Below are 17,222 nucleotides of genomic sequence, written 5' to 3'. Positions count from 1 at the left end.
CGAAGCATGTCAACCGCTTTTTAAAATCAATTTTTACGTCATTTTTCTCGTAGAAAAGCGGTAAAATTCCGACAGGGAATCTCCTTTTCGGCAAACAGAGGAAAAAATCCCAAAGGCGGGGGCGGTCGGGGTCACGCGCATAAGCTAGTGTCTCTTGATGGGCCACTTGAGAAAGGCGATAATGTGTTTCAGCCTGGGGCTGGAATGACGACATTCTCTTTTTTCCCGGGCTATGAGAGCCTATGGACGACGTGGGAAGTGTCACGTTAGAGCAGAGATCCTTAGTAAATGATAGAGATGGCAAAGAAGTTCCAGAAATGGTCAGACAGGCCACTTCCTGTAAAGGAATCTCTCAGGTTTTGACCTGCCATTTGAGTTCTGTTATACTCACAGACACCATTCAAACAGTTTTAGAAAATGTAGGGTGTTTTCTATCCATATGTAATAAGTATATGCATATTCTAGTTACTGAGTAGGAGTGGTAACCAGATTAAATCGGGTATGTTTTTTATCCAGCCGTGTCAATGCTGCCCCCTAGCCCTAACAGGTTAACCTCTCTAGGCTAGGCGGGACGAATTCGTCCCACCTACGTAACAGCCACGGCTATCCTGTGGCGCGATTTTCAAAACCTTAAAAATCCTATTACTTAAATTTCTCAAACATATGACTATTTTACAGCCATTTAAAGATAAGGCTCTCGTTAATCTAACCACACTGTCCGATTTCAAAAAGGCTTTACAACGAAAGCAAAACATTAGATTATGTCAGCAGAGTACCAAGCCAGAAATAATCAGACACCCATTTTTCAAGCCAGCATATAATGTCACCAAAACCCAGAAGACAGCTAAATGCAGCACTCACCTTTGATGATCTTCATCAGATGACAACCCTAGGACATTATGTTATACAATACATGCATGTTTTGTTCAATCAAGTTCATATTTATATCAAAAACCAGCTTTTTACATTAGCATGTGACGTTCAGAACTAGCATACCCCCCGCAAACTTCCGGGGAATTCGCTAACATTTTACTAAATTACTCACGATAAACGTTCACAAAAAGCATAACAATTATTTTAAGAATTATAGATACAGACCTCCTCTATGCACTCGATATGTCCGATTTTAAAATAGCTTTTTGGTGAAAGCACATTTTGCAATATTCTAAGTACATAGCCCAGGCATCACGGGCTCGCTATTTAGACACCCGGCAAGTTTAGCACTCACCATAATCATATTTACTATTATAAAAATTTCATTACCTTTTGTTGTCTTCGTCAGAATACACACCCAGGACAGCTACTTCAATAACAAATGTTGGTTTGGTCCAAAATAATCCATCGTTATATCCGAATAGCGGCGTTTTGTTCGTGCGTTCCAGACGCTATCCGAAATAGTAAAGAAGTGTCACGCGCTTGGCGCAATTCGTGACAATAAAATTCTAAGTATTCCATTACCGTACTTCGAAGCATGTCAACCGCTGTTTAAAATCAATTTTTACGACATTTTTCTCGTAGAAAAGCGATAATATTCCGACAGGGAATCTCCTTTTCGGCAAACAGAGGAAAAAATCCCAAAGGCGGGGGCGGTCGGGGTCACGCGCATAAGCTAGTGTCTCTTGATGGGCCACTTGAGAAAGGCGATAATGTGTTTCAGCCTGGGGCTGGAATGACGACATTCTGTTTTTTCCCGGGCTCTGAGCGCCTATGGACGACGTGGGAAGTGTCACGTTAGAGCAGAGATCCTTAGTAAATGATAGAGATGGAAAAGAAGTTCAACAAATGGTCAGACAGGCCACTTCCTGTAAAGGAATCTCTCAGGTTTTGACCTGCCATTTGAGTTCTGTTATACTCACAGACACCATTCAAACAGTTTTAGAAAATTTAGGGTGTTTTCTATCCATATGTAATAAGTATATGCATATTCTAGTTACTGAGTAGGAGTGGTAACCAGATTAAATCGGGTATGTTTTTTATCCAGCCGTGTCAATGCTGCCCCCTAGCCCTAACAGGTTAACACTGCTGGACTGGTCTCCTGGTGCTGGGGCTGGCCTCATTACTGCTTGGGGATCCTGCTGTGGAGTTGAAGTCCCTGCTGCGTCGAGCGTTTGTCGTCCTGGTGTTGGCAGACCCAATCTTGGGCTCTCACTGACGAGTTCCGCTTGGTGAGGAGCTGTGAGGATAGATTGGCGTAGGCCCCGAAACTCCTGCTTGAGGTCTTCGTCCCTCTTCTCAACCGGTAGTTCAAACAGTTCTGGTTGTGTTTGGCCCCTTGGTCGGGCTCCTAGTTTCTCATAATTAACCTCTTCACCAGAAGATTCCATGGTATTCCACCCAGTTTCAACTTCAATGACCTTTTATGACAGTTGATGCTGCTGCTGTGAACGCAATCCTGTACGCATTCCTTTACCTCTCTTGTTGGAATTCACTGATTTGCGGTGCGCCATCCCACTGCTGCCACCATATGTCACGTAGAGTAGGCCAGAAGGCTAAACTGGAAAACCTAACCTCTATAAAAAATAAAAAGATGGCGGAGCCGCAAAAGTTCTTCTGTGCAAAGGTGTTTATTTACATAGTGATTCCGGAACAAAACAACAGTACTGCCATCAAACATATACCTTATGGGACAGCTTAAAAACAAAGCTGCCCCACCCACAGCTCAATCCAAAATGCCTCCCCATGAACTGAAAGAGAGGCTCCTTTTGTAGGGGTAGCCCCTCCCCTCAGAACAATTAACACTAATTAATTAAGCAATTACCTATTCAACATACAGTTTCCATTTATCTAAACATACCAAAATATATACATTGCAACACGTTTATGAAACAACATCACAATATAACATTTACAAAATTACATCACTACTGACAGTGTCTTCCAATATGCCCGTTTACATTAATGAGCCATTCCGGACAGGCACTACAAAGTAAGCCCAATTCCCTTAGCTCGGGCCCTTATCCAGCATACCTGGAAGCTACAGAGATGGAGAGAGAGAGGAACAGAACAAACAACCGCGCTCATCCATAACATCGATAAGTATACTAAATATTGCTTATATTAAATATGAACACCTGTCTTTATTTCTTTATACCCTAACTGGTTACTGAAGTAAGTGTGAAATGTATGTACTAAGATAGAGACGTTAACCTCTATGGGCTAGGTGGGACGTATCAGGTCAAACACTATTTTTACAGAAGTTTACTAAGGGTTGGTAACAGGCTGATTGGTCGGCTATTTTAGCCAGTAAAGGGGGCTTTACTATTCTTAGGAAGCGGAAGGACTTTAACTTCCCTCCAGGCCTAAGGGCACACACTTTCTAGTAGGCTTAAATTGAAGATGTGGCAACATCATCCGCTGTTATCCACAGTAATCTTCCATCCAAGTTGTCAGACCTCAGTGGCTTGTCATTGTTGATAGACAACAATAATTTGTTCACCTCTTCCACACTCACTTTAAGGAATTCAAAAGTATAATTCTTGTCTTTCATAATTTGTCACATATACTTGGATGTGTAGTGTCAGCGTTTGTTGCTGGCATGTCACCCCTAAGTTTGTTCATCTTGCCAATGAAAAATAAATGAAAGTAGTTGTCAATATCAGTGGGTTTTGTGATAAATTAGTCATCTGATTCAATGAATGATGGAGCCGAGTAGGCATTGTTATCCTAAAGGGACATAGTCATGGTAGCCAAAATAATGGCCTGCCCAGCATGTTTGTTGCTTAATTAACTCAGAAACCACACCTGTGTGGAAGCACCTGCTTTAACCTCTCTAGGGTAGGTGGCACCAAATCGTCCCACCTACGCAACAGCCAGTCTAATCCCGTGGCGCGATATTCAAATACCTTAAAAATGCTATTACTTCAATTTCTCAAACATATAACTATTTTACACCATTTTAAAGACAGGACTCTCCTTTATCTAACCACACTGTCCGATTTCAAAAAGGCTTTACAACGAAAGAAAAACATTAGATTATGTTTGCAGAGTACCCAGCCAGAAATAATCAGACACCCATTTTTCAAGCTAGCATATAATGTCACATAAACCCAAACCACAGCTAAATGCAGCACTAACCTTTGATGATCTTCATCAGATGACAACCCTAGGACATTATGTTATACAATACATGCATGTTTTGTTCAATCAAGTTCATATTTATATCAAAAAACAGCTTTTTTACATTAGCATGTGACGTTCAGAACTAGCATACCCCCCGCAAACTTCCGGGGAATTTACTAACAATTTACTAAATTACTCATGATAAACGTTCACAAAAAGCATAACAATTATTTTAAGAATTATAGATACAGAACTCCTCTATGCACTCGATATGTCCGATTTTAAAATAGCTTTTTGGTGAAAGCACATTTTGCAATATTCTAAGTACATAGCCCAGCCATCACGGGCTAGCTATTTAGACACCCAGCAAGTTTAGCCTTCACCAAAATCAGATTTACTATAACAAAAATGTTATTACCTTTCCTGTTCTTCGTCAGAATGCACTCCCAGGACTTCTACTTCAATGACAAATGTTGGTTTGGTCCCAAATAATCCATCGTTATATCCAAACAGCGGCGTTTTGTTCGTGCGTTCAAGACACTATCCGAAATGGTAAATCAGGGTTACGAGCATGGCGCATTTCGTGACAAAAAAATTCTAAATATTCCATTACCGTACTTCGAAGCATGTCAACTGCTGTTTAAAATCAATTTTTATGCAATTTATCTCGTAAAAAAGCGATAATATTCCGACCGGGAATCTGCGTTTCGGTAAACAGAGGAAAAAAAAGAAAGATGGGGGCGACCAGTGCACGCCCCTAAGCCCACTGTCCCCTGATCGGCCACTTGACAAAGGCGATAATGTGTTTCAGCCTGGGGCTGGAATGACGACATTCAGCTTTTTCCCGGGCTCTGAGAGCCTATGGGAGCCGTGGGAAGTGTCACGTTACCGCAGAGATCCTTTGTTTTGGAAAGAGATGTCAAAGAAAGCCAATAAATGGTCAGACAGGCCACTTCCTGTAAAGGAATCTCTCAGGTTTTTGCCTGCCATATGAGTTCTGTTATACTCACAGACACCATTCAAACAGTTTTAGAAACTTTAGGGTGTTTTCTATCCATATCTAATAAGTATATGCATATTCTAGTTACTGGGTAGGAGTAGTAACCAGATTAAATCGGGTACGTTTTTTATCCGGCGGTGTAAATACTGCCCCCTAGCCCTAAGAGGTTAAATACACTTTACTCGAGTTTCCATAACTTTGTACGTTTTTTTAAGTTAAGAACAAATTCTTATTTACAATGACTGCCTACCCCTGGCCAAACCCAGACGACTCTGGGCCAATTGCCCGACGCCCTATGGGACTCCCAATCACGTCCGGTTGTCATACAGCCTGGAATCGAACCAGGGTCTGTAGTGACGCCTCTAGCACTGAGATGTAGTGCATTAGACTGCTGCGCCACTCGGGAGCCCTACAGTACCAGTCAAAAGTTTGGACACACCAACTCATTCAAGGGTTTTTTACTATTTCTACATTGTAGAATAATAGTGAAGACATCAAAACTATGAAATAACACATATGGAATCATGTAGTAACCAAACAATGGTAAAACAAATCAAAATATATTTTAGATTCTTCAAAGTAGTCACCATTTGCCTTGATAATAGCGTTGCACACGTTTGGCATTCTCTCAACCAGCTTCACCTGGAATGCATTTCCAACTATCTTGAAGAAGTTCCCACATATGCTGAGCACTTGTTAGCTGCTTTTCCATCACTCTGTGGTCCAACTCATCCCAAACCATCTCAATTGGGTTGAGGTCGGGTGATTGTGGAGGCCAGGTCATCTGATACAGCACTCCATCACTCTCCTTCTTGGTCAAATAGCCCATACACAGCCTGGAGGTGTGTTGGATCATTGTCCTGCTGAAGATCAAATGATAATCCCACTAAGCGTAAACCAGATGGGATGGCATATCGCTGTGGTAGCCATGCTGGTTAAGTGTGCCTTGAATTCTAAATAAATCACAGACAGTGTCACCAGCAAAGCACCATCACACCTCCTCCTCCATGCTTCATGGTGGGAAATACACATGAGGAGATCATCCATTCACCTACTCTGCGTCTCACAAAGACATGGCAGTTGGAACCAAAAATCTTAAATTTGGACTCATCAGACCAAAGGACAGATTTCCACCGGTCTAATGTCCATTGCTCGTGTTTCTTGGCCCAAGCAAGTCTCTTCTTCTTATTGGTGTCCTTTAGTAGGGGTTTCTTTGCAGCGCTTAGACCATGAAGGCCTGATTCACGCTGTCTCCTCTGAACTGTTGATGTTGAACTCTGTGAAGCATTTATTTGGGCTGCAATCTGAGGTGCAGTTAACTCTAATGAACTTATCCTCTGCAGAAGAGGTAACTCTGGGTCTTCCTTTCCTGTGGCGGTCCTCATGAGAGCCAGTTTCATCATAGCGCTTGACGGTTAAACTTTTGAAGTTGTTGACATTTTCCATATTGACTGACTTTCATGTCTTAAAGTAATGATGAACTGACCTTCATGTCTTAAAGTAATGATGGACTGACCTTCATGTCTTAAAGTAATGATGGACTGAGCTCCACCACCATTTATTGCAGATGTGGAGTTGTAACATAAACAGTTACGGAGTCTTGAGACAGATACGACGCGTTTCAATCTCTCTAGTTGAAAACTGATCGATTTGAATGGGTATTTTTTACGTTCGTTTACTTTGATTCACGTACTGATGCATCAATCGACTCAAAATAAATGAGCTCCATTCTTTTTTAAGTTTTATTTTTTCATTTTCTCTTTTAAAATATTAATTGACCTCATTTTGCTCAATATTCATTTGTCAACACTCATCATCAGTTTGCTGTCGCGGCTTAAGAAGACAGAATGTGAAAGACACAGCAGATGAAATACAAAAGATTTGAACTGAAGCCTGGTCAACAGTTTGGAAGACTGCTATGCTCACAAGTATAGCACAAACACTCACATGAGGTTCAATCTTTCCAAGCACCATGGACAAGAACAATTGATATCCTCATTGTAATTGCCGCAGAAAGCAAAACAATTTTATTCTTGTCTAAGGCTCGTTGGTCTAGGGGTATGATTCTCGCTTTGGGTGCGAGAGGTCCCGGGTTCAAATCCCGGATGAACCCTTTTGCAGATCTTTTAACAAGCTCAGACAGGCAGATCTCTGGCCACTGGTTGCAAACAGCCACCTCTTGGGCGCAGGACGAGGTGGCTGAATGGTTTAGGCGATGGACTGCTTATCTATTGTGATATTCACTAGTTGGCTCAATATCGCACTTCATTTAGAAAACCTGCAAAAACTAAGAGCAAATCTGACTTCCACTAACAAGGACATTGATTCCAATGTAATACACTTGAAATGACACCCAGCCCCTAAACCTAGTGAATATCTCATGCTCTGCATTGGCTGGGAATCGAACCCTGGTCAACTGCTTGGAAGGCAGCTATGCTCACCACTATACCACAAATGCTATGTGAAGCTCTTAAGCAACATGGAGACATCGATTCATATCCTGACCGTCATTTTTGTGGAAAGTGAAAATTCTTTGACCAAACAGATCGTTGGTATAGTTGTACTATTATGGCTTAGGGTGCGAGAGGTCCCTGGTTAAAAAATCGATCATTTTAATCTGTACCTGTTACCTTCAGATTAGTCCCGTGACACTTGTGGAAAACGTAGGGCAAAACGGAGAACATTGTGACAAGTGGGGTCACATTAGTTTGTAGCCCAAAGATTTTGGATTCTACAAACAGATGTTTGCACATAGAGGGTTCCGACTTCAGACGAGTCCCCTGACACTTGTGGGGGACGTAGAGACAAATTGAGAACACCACCGTGTTCGTGAGGGTCTCCCCTTTCCAGGGAGTGGTCATACGATGTTGTAGGTCAAACGGTTCAGAAGCTACAGATGTTTTTGTGAGAATACCGATTATTGGTATGTCTCATGGTTTGACAAACACCGCTCTAGCTCCACCACCATTTATTGCAGATGTGGAGTTGTAACATGAACAGTTACGGAGTCTTGAGACAGATACGACGCGTTTCAATCTCTCTAGTTGAAAACTGATCGATTTGAATGGGTATTTTTTACGTTCGTTTACTTTGATTCACGTACTGATGCATCAATCGACTCAAAATAAATGAGCTCCATTCTTTTTTAAGTTTTATTTTTTCATTTTCTCTTTTAAAATATTAATTGACCTCATTTTGCTCAATATTCATTTGTCAACACTCATCATCAGTTTGCTGTCACGGCTTAAGAAGACAGAATGTGAAAGACACAGCAGATGAAATACAAAAGATTTGAACTGAAGCCTGGTCAACAGTTTGGAAGACTGCTATGCTCACAAGTATAGCACAAACACTCACATGAGGTTCAATCTTTCCAAGCACCATGGACAAGAACAATTGGTATCCTCATTGTAATTGCCGCAGAAAGCTAAACAATTTTATTCTTGTCTAAGGCTCGTTGGTCTAGGGGTATGATTCTCGCTTTGGGTGCGAGAGGTCCCGGGTTCAAATCCCGGATGAACCCTTTTGCAGATCTTTTAACAAGCTCAGACAGGCAGATCTCTGGCCACTGGTTGCAAACAGCCACCTCTTGGGCGCAGGACGAGGTGGCTGAATGGTTTAGGCGATGGACTGCTTATCTATTGTGATATTCACTAGTTGGCTCAATATCGCACTTCATTTAGAAAACCTGCAAAAACTAAGAGCAAATCTGACTTCCACTAACAAGGACATTGATTCCAATGTAATACACTTGAAATGACACCCAGCCCCTAAACCTAGTGAATATCTCATGCTCTGCATTGGCTGGGAATCGAACCCTGGTCAACTGCTTGGAAGGCAGCTATGCTCACCACTATACCACCAATGCTATGTGAAGTTCTTAAGCAACATGGAGACATCGATTCATATCCTGACCGTCATTTTTGTGGAAAGTGAAAATTCTTTGACCAAACGGATCGTTGGTATAGTTGTACTATTATGGCTTAGGGTGCGAGAGGTCCCTGGTTAAAAAATCGATCATTTTAATCTGTACCTGTTACCTTCAGATTAGTCCCGTGACACTTGTGGAAAACGTAGGGCAAAACGGAGAACATTGTGACAAGTGGGGTCACATTAGTTTGTAGTCCAAAGATTTTGGATTCTACAAACAGATGTTTGCACATAGAGGGTTCCGACTTCAGACGAGTCCCCTGACACTTGTGGAGGATGTAGAGACAAATTGAGAACACCACCGTGTTCGTGAGGGTCTCCCCTTTCCAGGGAGTGGTCATACGATGTTGTAGGTCAAACGGTTCAGATGCTACAGATGTTTCTGTGAGAATACCGATTATTGGTATGTCTCATGGTTTGACAAACACCGCTCTAGCTCCACCACCATTTATTGCAGATGTGGAGTTGTAACATAAACAGTTACGGAGGCTTGAGACAGATACGACGCGTTTCAATCTCTCTAGTTGAAAACTGATCGATTTGAATGGGTATTTTTTACGTTCGTTTACTTTGATTCACGTACTGATGCATCAATCGACTCAAAATAAATGAGCTCCATTCTTTTTTAAGTTTTATTTTTTCATTTTCTCTTTTAAAATATTAATTGACAACATTTTGCTCAATATTCATTTGTCAACACTCATCATCAGTTTGCTGTCGCGGCTTAAGAAGACAGAATGTGAAAGACACAGCAGATGAAATACAAAAGATTTGAACTGAAGCCTGGTCAACAGTTTGGAAGACTGCTATGCTCACAAGTATAGCACAAACACTCACATGAGGTTCAATCTTTCCAAGCACCATGGACAAGAACAATTGATATCCTCATTGTAATTGCCGCAGAAAGCAAAACAATTTTATTCTTGTCTAAGGCTCGTTGGTCTAGGGGTATGATTCTCGCTTTGGGTGCGAGAGGTCCCGGGTTCAAATCCCGGATGAACCCTTTTGCAGATCTTTTAACAAGCTCAGACAGGCAGATCTCTGGCCACTGGTTGCAAACAGCCACCTCTTGGGCGCAGGACGAGGTGGCTGAATGGTTTAGGCGATGGACTGCTTATCTATTGTGATATTCACTAGTTGGCTCAATATCGCACTTCATTTAGAAAACCTGCAAAAACTAAGAGCAAATCTGACTTCCACTAACAAGGACATTGATTCCAATGTAATACACTTGAAATGACACCCAGCCCCTAAACCTAGTGAATATCTCATGCTCTGCATTGGCTGGGAATCGAACCCTGGTCAACTGCTTGGAAGGCAGCTATGCTCACCACTATACCACCAATGCTATGTGAAGCTCTTAAGCAACATGGAGACATCGATTCATATCCTGACCGTCATTTTTGTGGAAAGTGAAAATTCTTTGACCAAACGGATCGTTGGTATAGTTGTACTATTATGGCTTAGGGTGCGAGAGGTCCCTGGTTAAAAAATCTATCATTTTAATCAGTACCTGTTACCTTCAGATTAGTCCCGTGACACTTGTGGAAAACGTAGGGCAAAACGGAGAACATTGTGACAAGTGGGGTCACATTAGTTTGTAGCCCAAAGATTTTGGATTCTACAAACAGATGTTTGCACATAGAGGGTTCCGACTTCAGACGAGTCCCCTGACACTTGTGGGGGACGTAGAGACAAATTGAGAACACCACCGTGTTCGTGAGGGTCTCCCCTTTCCAGGGAGTGGTCATACGATGTTGTAGGTCAAACGGTTCAGATGCTACAAATGTTTTTGTGAGAATACCGATTATTGGTATGTCTCATGGTTTGACAAACACCGCTCTAGCTCCACCACCATTTATTGCAGATGTGGAGTTGTAACATAAACAGTTACGGAGGCTTGAGACAGATACGACGCGTTTCAATCTCTCTAGTTGAAAACTGATCGATTTGAATGGGTATTTTTTACGTTCGTTTACTTTGATTCACGTACTGATGCATCAATCGACTCAAAATAAATGAGCTCCATTCTTTTTTAAGTTTTATTTTTTCATTTTCTCTTTTAAAATATTAATTGACCTCATTTTGCTCAATATTCATTTGTCAACACTCATCATCAGTTTGCTGTCGCGGCTTAAGAAGACAGAATGTGAAAGACACAGCAGATGAAATACAAAAGATTTGAACTGAAGCCTGGTCAACAGTTTGGAAGACTGCTATGCTCACAAGTATAGCACAAACACTCACATGAGGTTCAATCTTTCCAAGCACCATGGACAAGAACAATTGATATCCTCATTGTAATTGCCGCAGAAAGCAAAACAATTTTATTCTTGTCTAAGGCTCGTTGGTCTAGGGGTATGATTCTCGCTTTGGGTGCGAGAGGTCCCGGGTTCAAATCCCGGATGAACCCTTTTGCAGATCTTTTAACAAGCTCAGACAGGCAGATCTCTGGCCACTGGTTGCAAACAGCCACCTCTTGGGCGCAGGACGAGGTGGCTGAATGGTTTAGGCGATGGACTGCTTATCTATTGTGATATTCACTAGTTGGCTCAATATCGCACTTCATTTAGAAAACCTGCAAAAACTAAGAGCAAATCTGACTTCCACTAACAAGGACATTGATTCCAATGTAATACACTTGAAATGACACCCAGCCCCTAAACCTAGTGAATATCTCATGCTCTGCATTGGCTGGGAATCGAACCCTGGTCAACTGCTTGGAAGGCAGCTATGCTCACCACTATACCACCAATGCTATGTGAAGCTCTTAAGCAACATGGAGACATCGATTCATATCCTGACCGTCATTTTTGTGGAAAGTGAAAATTCTTTGACCAAACGGATCGTTGGTATAGTTGTACTATTATGGCTTAGGGTGCGAGAGGTCCCTGGTTAAAAAATCTATCATTTTAATCAGTACCTGTTACCTTCAGATTAGTCCCGTGACACTTGTGGAAAACGTAGGGCAAAACGGAGAACATTGTGACAAGTGGGGTCACATTAGTTTGTAGCCCAAAGATTTTGGATTCTACAAACAGATGTTTGCACATAGAGGGTTCCGACTTCAGACGAGTCCCCTGACACTTGTGGGGGACGTAGAGACAAATTGAGAACACCACCGTGTTCGTGAGGGTCTCCCCTTTCCAGGGAGTGGTCATACGATGTTGTAGGTCAAACGGTTCAGATGCTACAAATGTTTTTGTGAGAATACCGATTATTGGTATGTCTCATGGTTTGACAAACACCGCTCTAGCTCCACCACCATTTATTGCAGATGTGGAGTTGTAACATAAACAGTTACGGAGGCTTGAGACAGATACGACGCGTTTCAATCTCTCTAGTTGAAAACTGATCGATTTGAATGGGTATTTTTTACGTTCGTTTACTTTGATTCACGTACTGATGCATCAATCGACTCAAAATAAATGAGCTCCATTCTTTTTTAAGTTTTATTTTTTCATTTTCTCTTTTAAAATATTAATTGACCTCATTTTGCTCAATATTCATTTGTCAACACTCATCATCAGTTTGCTGTCGCGGCTTAAGAAGACAGAATGTGAAAGACACAGCAGATGAAATACAAAAGATTTGAACTGAAGCCTGGTCAACAGTTTGGAAGACTGCTATGCTCACAAGTATAGCACAAACACTCACATGAGGTTCAATCTTTCCAAGCACCATGGACAAGAACAATTGATATCCTCATTGTAATTGCCGCAGAAAGCAAAACAATTTTATTCTTGTCTAAGGCTCGTTGGTCTAGGGGTATGATTCTCGCTTTGGGTGCGAGAGGTCCCGGGTTCAAATCCCGGATGAACCCTTTTGCAGATCTTTTAACAAGCTCAGACAGGCAGATCTCTGGCCACTGGTTGCAAACAGACACCTCTTGGGCGCAGGACGAGGTGGCTGAATGGTTTAGGCGATGGACTGCTTATCTATTGTGATATTCACTAGTTGGCTCAATATCGCACTTCATTTAGAAAACCTGCAAAAACTAAGAGCAAATCTGACTTCCACTAACAAGGACATTGATTCCAATGTAATACACTTGAAATGACACCCAGCCCCTAAACCTAGTGAATATCTCATGCTCTGCATTGGCTGGGAATCGAACCCTGGTCAACTGCTTGGAAGGCAGCTATGCTCACCACTATACCACCAATGCTATGTGAAGCTCTTAAGCAACATGGAGACATCGATTCATATCCTGACCGTCATTTTTGTGGAAAGTGAAAATTCTTTGACCAAACGGATCGTTGGTATAGTTGTACTATTATGGCTTAGGGTGCGAGAGGTCCCTGGTTAAAAAATCTATCATTTTAATCAGTACCTGTTACCTTCAGATTAGTCCCGTGACACTTGTGGAAAACGTAGGGCAAAACGGAGAACATTGTGACAAGTGGGGTCACATTAGTTTGTAGCCCAAAGATTTTGGATTCTACAAACAGATGTTTGCACATAGAGGGTTCCGACTTCAGACGAGTCCCCTGACACTTGTGGGGGACGTAGAGACAAATTGAGAACACCACCGTGTTCGTGAGGGTCTCCCCTTTCCAGGGAGTGGTCATACGATGTTGTAGGTCAAACGGTTCAGATGCTACAAATGTTTTTGTGAGAATACCGATTATTGGTATGTCTCATGGTTTGACAAACACCGCTCTAGCTCCACCACCATTTATTGCAGATGTGGAGTTGTAACATAAACAGTTACGGAGGCTTGAGACAGATACGACGCGTTTCAATCTCTCTAGTTGAAAACTGATCGATTTGAATGGGTATTTTTTACGTTCGTTTACTTTGATTCACGTACTGATGCATCAATCGACTCAAAATAAATGAGCTCCATTCTTTTTTAAGTTTTATTTTTTCATTTTCTCTTTTAAAATATTAATTGACCTCATTTTGCTCAATATTCATTTGTCAACACTCATCATCAGTTTGCTGTCGCGGCTTAAGAAGACAGAATGTGAAAGACACAGCAGATGAAATACAAAAGATTTGAACTGAAGCCTGGTCAACAGTTTGGAAGACTGCTATGCTCACAAGTATAGCACAAACACTCACATGAGGTTCAATCTTTCCAAGCACCATGGACAAGAACAATTGATATCCTCATTGTAATTGCCGCAGAAAGCAAAACAATTTTATTCTTGTCTAAGGCTCGTTGGTCTAGGGGTATGATTCTCGCTTTGGGTGCGAGAGGTCCCGGGTTCAAATCCCGGATGAACCCTTTTGCAGATCTTTTAACAAGCTCAGACAGGCAGATCTCTGGCCACTGGTTGCAAACAGACACCTCTTGGGCGCAGGACGAGGTGGCTGAATGGTTTAGGCGATGGACTGCTTATCTATTGTGATATTCACTAGTTGGCTCAATATCGCACTTCATTTAGAAAACCTGCAAAAACTAAGAGCAAATCTGACTTCCACTAACAAGGACATTGATTCCAATGTAATACACTTGAAATGACACCCAGCCCCTAAACCTAGTGAATATCTCATGCTCTGCATTGGCTGGGAATCGAACCCTGGTCAACTGCTTGGAAGGCAGCTATGCTCACCACTATACCACCAATGCTATGTGAAGCTCTTAAGCAACATGGAGACATCGATTCATATCCTGACCGTCATTTTTGTGGAAAGTGAAAATTCTTTGACCAAACGGATCGTTGGTATAGTTGTACTATTATGGCTTAGGGTGCGAGAGGTCCCTGGTTAAAAAATCTATCATTTTAATCAGTACCTGTTACCTTCAGATTAGTCCCGTGACACTTGTGGAAAACGTAGGGCAAAACGGAGAACATTGTGACAAGTGGGGTCACATTAGTTTGTAGCCCAAAGATTTTGGATTCTACAAACAGATGTTTGCACATAGAGGGTTCCGACTTCAGACGAGTCCCCTGACACTTGTGGGGGACGTAGAGACAAATTGAGAACACCACCGTGTTCGTGAGGGTCTCCCCTTTCCAGGGAGTGGTCATACGATGTTGTAGGTCAAACGGTTCAGATGCTACAAATGTTTTTGTGAGAATACCGATTATTGGTATGTCTCATGGTTTGACAAACACCGCTCTAGCTCCACCACCATTTATTGCAGATGTGGAGTTGTAACATAAACAGTTACGGAGGCTTGAGACAGATACGACGCGTTTCAATCTCTCTAGTTGAAAACTGATCGATTTGAATGGGTATTTTTTACGTTCGTTTACTTTGATTCACGTACTGATGCATCAATCGACTCAAAATAAATGAGCTCCATTCTTTTTTAAGTTTTATTTTTTCATTTTCTCTTTTAAAATATTAATTGACCTCATTTTGCTCAATATTCATTTGTCAACACTCATCATCAGTTTGCTGTCGCGGCTTAAGAAGACAGAATGTGAAAGACACAGCAGATGAAATACAAAAGATTTGAACTGAAGCCTGGTCAACAGTTTGGAAGACTGCTATGCTCACAAGTATAGCACAAACACTCACATGAGGTTCAATCTTTCCAAGCACCATGGACAAGAACAATTGATATCCTCATTGTAATTGCCGCAGAAAGCAAAACAATTTTATTCTTGTCTAAGGCTCGTTGGTCTAGGGGTATGATTCTCGCTTTGGGTGCGAGAGGTCCCGGGTTCAAATCCCGGATGAACCCTTTTGCAGATCTTTTAACAAGCTCAGACAGGCAGATCTCTGGCCACTGGTTGCAAACAGACACCTCTTGGGCGCAGGACGAGGTGGCTGAATGGTTTAGGCGATGGACTGCTTATCTATTGTGATATTCACTAGTTGGCTCAATATCGCACTTCATTTAGAAAACCTGCAAAAACTAAGAGCAAATCTGACTTCCACTAACAAGGACATTGATTCCAATGTAATACACTTGAAATGACACCCAGCCCCTAAACCTAGTGAATATCTCATGCTCTGCATTGGCTGGGAATCGAACCCTGGTCAACTGCTTGGAAGGCAGCTATGCTCACCACTATACCACCAATGCTATGTGAAGCTCTTAAGCAACATGGAGACATCGATTCATATCCTGACCGTCATTTTTGTGGAAAGTGAAAATTCTTTGACCAAACGGATCGTTGGTATAGTTGTACTATTATGGCTTAGGGTGCGAGAGGTCCCTGGTTAAAAAATCTATCATTTTAATCAGTACCTGTTACCTTCAGATTAGTCCCGTGACACTTGTGGAAAACGTAGGGCAAAACGGAGAACATTGTGACAAGTGGGGTCACATTAGTTTGTAGCCCAAAGATTTTGGATTCTACAAACAGATGTTTGCACATAGAGGGTTCCGACTTCAGACGAGTCCCCTGACACTTGTGGGGGACGTAGAGACAAATTGAGAACACCACCGTGTTCGTGAGGGTCTCCCCTTTCCAGGGAGTGGTCATACGATGTTGTAGGTCAAACGGTTCAGATGCTACAAATGTTTTTGTGAGAATACCGATTATTGGTATGTCTCATGGTTTGACAAACACCGCTCTAGCTCCACCACCATTTATTGCAGATGTGGAGTTGTAACATGAACAGTTACGGAGGCTTGAGACAGATACGACGCGTTTCAATCTCTCTAGTTGAAAACTGATCGATTTGAATGGGTATTTTTTACGTTCGTTTACTTTGATTCACGTACTGATGCATCAATCGACTCAAAATAAATGAGCTCCATTCTTTTTTAAGTTTTATTTTTTCATTTTCTCTTTTAAAATATTAATTGACCTCATTTTGCTCAATATTCATTTGTCAACACTCATCATCAGTTTGCTGTCGCGGCTTAAGAAGACAGAATGTGAAAGACACAGCAGATGAAATACAAAAGATTTGAACTGAAGCCTGGTCAACAGTTTGGAAGACTGCTATGCTCACAAGTATAGCACAAACACTCACATGAGGTTCAATCTTTCCAAGCACCATGGACAAGAACAATTGATATCCTCATTGTAATTGCCGCAGAAAGCAAAACAATTTTATTCTTGTCTAAGGCTCGTTGGTCTAGGGGTATGATTCTCGCTTTGGGTGCGAGAGGTCCCGGGTTCAAATCCCGGATGAACCCTTTTGCAGATCTTTTAACAAGCTCAGACAGGCAGATCTCTGGCCACTGGTTGCAAACAGACACCTCTTGGGCGCAGGACGAGGTGGCTGAATGGTTTAGGCGATGGACTGCTTATCTATTGTGATATTCACTAGTTGGCTCAATATCGCACTTCATTTAGAAAACCTGCAAAAACTAAGA

This window comes from Salmo salar, chromosome 03, assembly GCF_965601325.2.
Source record: "Salmo salar chromosome 03, fSalSal1, whole genome shotgun sequence".
Lineage (NCBI taxonomy): Eukaryota > Metazoa > Chordata > Actinopteri > Salmoniformes > Salmonidae > Salmo > Salmo salar.
The sequence above is the reverse complement of the archived record's forward strand: the minus strand, read 5'-3'. Positions refer to the sequence as shown.